At 44.8% G+C, this 5,204-nt stretch overlaps 1 pseudogene; it reads right to left on the bottom strand.

The window, feature by feature from the left end:
* Positions 1-2,192: 2,192 nt before the first annotated feature.
* Positions 2,193-3,821, bottom strand: LOC101546861 (NADH dehydrogenase [ubiquinone] 1 beta subcomplex subunit 5, mitochondrial-like; annotated as a pseudogene).
* Between the last annotated feature and the right edge of the window lie 1,383 nt (positions 3,822-5,204).

Below are 5,204 nucleotides of genomic sequence, written 5' to 3' on the forward strand. Positions count from 1 at the left end.
CGGGATTTGCTCATGGTTGGCCAGTGGCAACTCCGAGTACTGCAGGGTATAGACCTGAGGCTCCCAGTGCCTCTGGGCCCAAGTGCTCCCTCCTCACCTCATGAGCCCAAGAACTGAACTAGTTTACACCTGCACTGCCCAACCAAGTAGCACCAGGAACGGCTTCCGCCCCGGCACTGTTCCTGGAGTGTCAGATTATTCATCTTTGGTTTGGTTTGGTTTGGGGGCCACAGCCAGCAGTGCTCAGGGGTTACTCTTGACTCTGCACTCAGGGATCACTCCTGGAGGGGCTGGGGGGACCATATGTGGTGCTGGGGCAAGGCAAGGGTGCCACCTGCTGTACTGTCTCTCTGGGCCCAGGTTATTAAACTTTGTGAAAATTTAAACTTGTGTAAAAAATAGAATTAGGAGCCGGAGAGATATACGGTGGGTGAGGCACATAGGTCTATCCCTGGCACCCCGTACGGTCCCCCAGACCTCACCAGGAATGATCCCTGAGCACAGAGCCAGGAGGAGGCCCTGAGCACTGCCCGGTGTTGCCCCCTACCCCCAGGAAGTATAAAAGCAGACTAAATACCTCCATGTGAATAAACTTAATATAACCAGATTATAAACTAGCCAGAGAAAGGCTCAATGGGTGAGTGCATGCTGGAGACCCGGCCCTGATCCCTGGCATTGCAGAGTGCCCAAGCCTGGCCAGGAGCCACCTCCAAGCAGAGTCCAAACTGTCACTGAGCCGGGTGTGGCCCCAAACAAAACAAATTACAAAGAGATTAAAAAACGTTTCTCTTAATAGGTTGGGAAACAAAAAGAGGCATATTTTCTGGTGTTGTGAAACACTTTGACTTTGAACTCTCGCCACTTCCTTCGGATATTGCTTAAAGACCAGACAAATTCTTGCCTGACTTCATCTTGCTCACAAATGAGCAGTATCTTGCTGAAGGCAGGCAATTGCAGCCGTTAAATTCGATCTTTCTCACACTTCCTGACCACTTTACCTCAAGCTACAGACTCATGAGCAGTGCTCATTCTTCACTTGTCAAGGATAGCAGTTTTTTTTTTTTTTGTTTTTTTTTTTTTGCTTTTTTTTGGGTCACACCCAGCAATGCACAGGGGTTACTCCTGGTTCTACACTCAGGAATTACCCCTGGCGGTGCTCAGGGGACCATATGGGATGCTGGGATTCGAACCTGGGTCAGCCTGGGTCAGCCTGGGTCGGCCGCGTGCAAGGCAAGCGCCCTACCCGCTGTGCTATTGCTCCAGCCCCCAAGGATAGCAGTTTTATCTAATGCTTTTCTTGGCAGTCTAGGGTTGCCAGCCTTCCAGGATCTCATGTTTGCTTACTTGAACCCTATGTTTAATCTATCCATTTGAGATAAAAACTTTTTTGTTTTGTTTTGTTCTGTTATACCCACTTCAGGGTAGTAGATTTCATGCTTTATATTGACGGTGGGGTCATAAATGTTTGTTATGATAAACAAATCCCTAAATTGTGGTGTTTGGGTCAGACCCAGTGATGCTCTGGGAGCATTTCCTGGCTCCGTGCTCAGATGCAAGGCAAATGCCTTCACCTCTACACTATCTCTCCAGCCCCCTACATATTGAAAATTTAATGTGATTAAACAGTCTAATGGGATGTTTGAGAGATAGCTTTATTTATGATTATATAGAGAGCAGAGTTATTTATTTTGGCCAAAATTTATCCCCTCCCAAAGAGTCACATGGATTCAACTTTGGGTTTCATCACTGTCATCCCATTGCTCATTGATTTGCTCGAGCTGGCACCAGTAACCTCTCCATTGTTTCATTGTTCGAGCGGGCACCAGTAACATCTCTCATTGTGAGACTTATTGTTACTGTTTTTGGCATATTCAATACGCCATGGGTTGCTTGCCAGGCTCTGCCGCGAGGGCGTGATACTCTCAGTAGCGTGCTGGGCTCTCTGAGAGGGGTGGAGGAATCGAACACAGGTTGGCTGTGTGAAAGGCGAACGCCCTACCGCTGTGCTATCGCTCCAGCCCTTTCCATTGTTTCATACAATAACAAAAACTTGGCCGGTCTCTCTTGCCCTTCATTCATCTCACGTTCTTATGCTTAAAAACAAAGGAACATCCCCCTACGTTTTCATCCTTTCTTCCCTACTGTTGTGTAGGTGAGTGAGAGAAAAGTCAATTGTAAACAGAGAAGTTGTATTAGCCGGTGGCGGTGAGGACAGGCATGAGGGGCAGGAAGGCTGGAGGAGGAGGTGTGAGAATGGCACTGTCCTTTCACTGCTCTCGCTGGTACTCTAAGTCATGCCCCAAAGTGCAAAAGATATCAAAAGAAATTATTGCCATCAGAAAAAGAAATAATTCATGGCATTCCAGGTTGCCCTATTGCTCATGTCGGGGACATCATTCACATTGCCCAAGTGCCCCTGGAGAGGAGTGACAGATGATGAGGTCACGAGGGTGAAGCTCAGTTAACAATAGGCTTTTTGATCACTTTGGAACTTGTTTTACTGCTCTGTGGGACAGGAAAGCCAGTTCTAGAAGTTAATGATGAGGTTCTGAAACTCCAGAAGCTCTTAAGAACTTCTGTTCCCTTTGCCTTTATTGAGATGTAATTGACATGGAACACAGTGTAAGTTTAAGGTATCCAGCTGCTGATTTGTTGCACATACGTATGGTAAAATAATGACCACCTTAGCATTGCTAACTTCTCCAGCAAGTCACAGGATAGCCACATTTATTGATTGATTTCTGTGGCAAAACATTTAAGATTTATTCCCTGAAAATTTCAAGTGTATGATACTATATAATTGCCAACTATACATTAGATTACCCAACACTGACTCATCTTTTAACTGGAAGTCTCTGCACCTGCTGTTTCTTCCCTTTCCTCCTACCCCCGAGCCCTCATCGCATTTGCTGTTCTTTGCTTCTCTGAGTTCTACTTTTTTTAGATTCCACATGTAAGTGATATCTTATAATGTTTTTGTCCTCATCATTTATTCAGAACAACAACAACAACAACAACAGGATATACTTATGTTTTCCCCTAAAAAGAATGTACTTTTTGAGAAATAGAAGATTACTTGTCTGAGATGCTTCTGGAGAATGATCAATAAGCGTCTTATCAATGGTTGGATCCTGATAACCAGGGACCATCACCTCTCTCACACATTAATCTTAGTATTTTCAGCTCCTTTAACTGTAATTCAGCCTTTTCAGCTTCAGAAGAGAGCCTTTTTTTTTTTTTACTATTATTCTTTTCAGAACAATTGAAGAAAGTATGGGCAATCCGTCTTGATATAGGATGCCTGTAATACTCTCAATGTTCTGGTACATGACCTCCTGGAATTTCTGCTAATTCAGCTTCACCAATGAATACATTCACTAGAGTTATGCCAATCGCTACTGGATTCTGGTCAACAAAATGTAGACCATTTAATGCGAAAATAACGTCATAGAATCCAGAAGGTTTGATGATTAACAGTCTTTTTTTTTTTTTCTTTTTGGATCATACCCAGCAATGCTCAGGGGTCACTCCTGGCTCTGCACTCAGGAATTACCCCTGGCCGTGCTCAGGGACCATATGGGATGCTGGGAATTGAACCCGGGTCGGCCATGTGCAAGGCAAACGCCCTACCTGCTGTGCTATCACTCCAGCCCTTAACAGTCTATTTCTGTGATGATCTCCACTCTGTGGAACAAGAGCGAGAGCCCTGGGGATGCTGTGGGTGAGGAAGCCTTGAATCCAAGCTGGCCACCAAGGTAGTGGCCTGACAGAGCCATCACTGCAGTGACCTGTGTGTGCTGTAATCAACTCACAGCGGCAAGAAGTGTTGATTACACTACTGTGGGCAGAAGTGATATCGTATAGTGTTTGTCTTCCTTTGATTAGTTTATTTCCCGTCAGGAAGCCAGAGTATGTATACTGGGTCCACTACATCTAGTTGGACCAAAGCGGACAAAGGTAAGGGAGCTTTGAAGAGAAACACGCTGTCCTGCCCAAACTGCAGTGGCTGGAATCACCTCACAGGTGACAGAAGCTGCCTGGCAGTGTCCTGGAGGGCAAGGGAACTGGTGTGCTGAGCACCACAAAGTAGCAACTGCCACGTCCCTCACTTTATCTTCCTTAGCGATTAACTTCCCAGACTTTTACCCATGGAAGAAGGGCAGTGTCCATCTAGTTTTAATTAGAAATAATATTTAGTGGGGGCTGGAGCGATAGCACAGAGGGTAAGGCGTTCGTCTTGCATGAGGCCAACCTGGGTTTGATTCCTTCGCCCCTCTCGGAAAGCCCTGCAAGCTACTGAGTGTCTCATCCTCACGGCAGAGCCTGGCAAGCTACCTGTGGCGTATTTGATATGCCAAAAACAGTAACAACAAGCCTCACTTGGAGACCTTACTGGTGCCTGCTCGAGCAAATCGATGAGCAACGGGATGACAGTGATACAGTGACAGTGAAGATTTAGTGTCTGTTTCCCCTCACTTTCCCCCAACCTCCCCAAGTCTTTAGAGTCATAACAGATTCTAGGATTGTGTAGGTTTAAGATGTACAAGTTGATCACCACAATTAGTAAGTTGCGTAAATATACTAATTAGTAAATATTATCAGCAACTCACATAGTTGCTTTTCCACGTGATGAGAATTCTTTAAGGATTTTCTGTGGCAGTGGTCAAGTAGAAAATACAAACTAGATTATTCCCTGTGGTGCTGATAGCATATTATATTATATTCCAGAAATTATTCACATAGAAGTTTGGACCCTTTAAGACTACCTCACCATTCCCTCTCCCCTCCCCATCCCTGGAAACTGCCATCTGCTCTTTGTTTCCATAAGTTTGGTTTTGGCTTTTAGTAAGATACTCCATAAATGGTGAGTTTATACAGTATTGGTTTTTGGTGTCTGTTTTTCCTCACCTTCCCCCAACCTCTCCAAGTCTTTAGAGTTACAACAGATTCTAGGATTGTGTAGGTTTAAGATGTACAAGTTGATCACCACAATTAGTAAATTGTGTAAATATACTAATTAGTAAATACTTTCAGCAACTCACATAGTTGCTGAAACTATGTGAGTTTCAGCAACTATGTGAGTTTCAGCAACTCACATTCTTTTTTTTTTTTTGCCTTTTTGTGTTTCACCTGGAGATGCTCAGGTTTACTCCTGGCCCTGTACTCAGGAATTACTCCTGGAGATGCTCAGGGGACCATATGGG

The sequence above is a fragment of the Sorex araneus genome, chromosome 1 (assembly GCF_027595985.1).
Source record: "Sorex araneus isolate mSorAra2 chromosome 1, mSorAra2.pri, whole genome shotgun sequence".
NCBI lineage: Eukaryota > Metazoa > Chordata > Mammalia > Eulipotyphla > Soricidae > Sorex > Sorex araneus.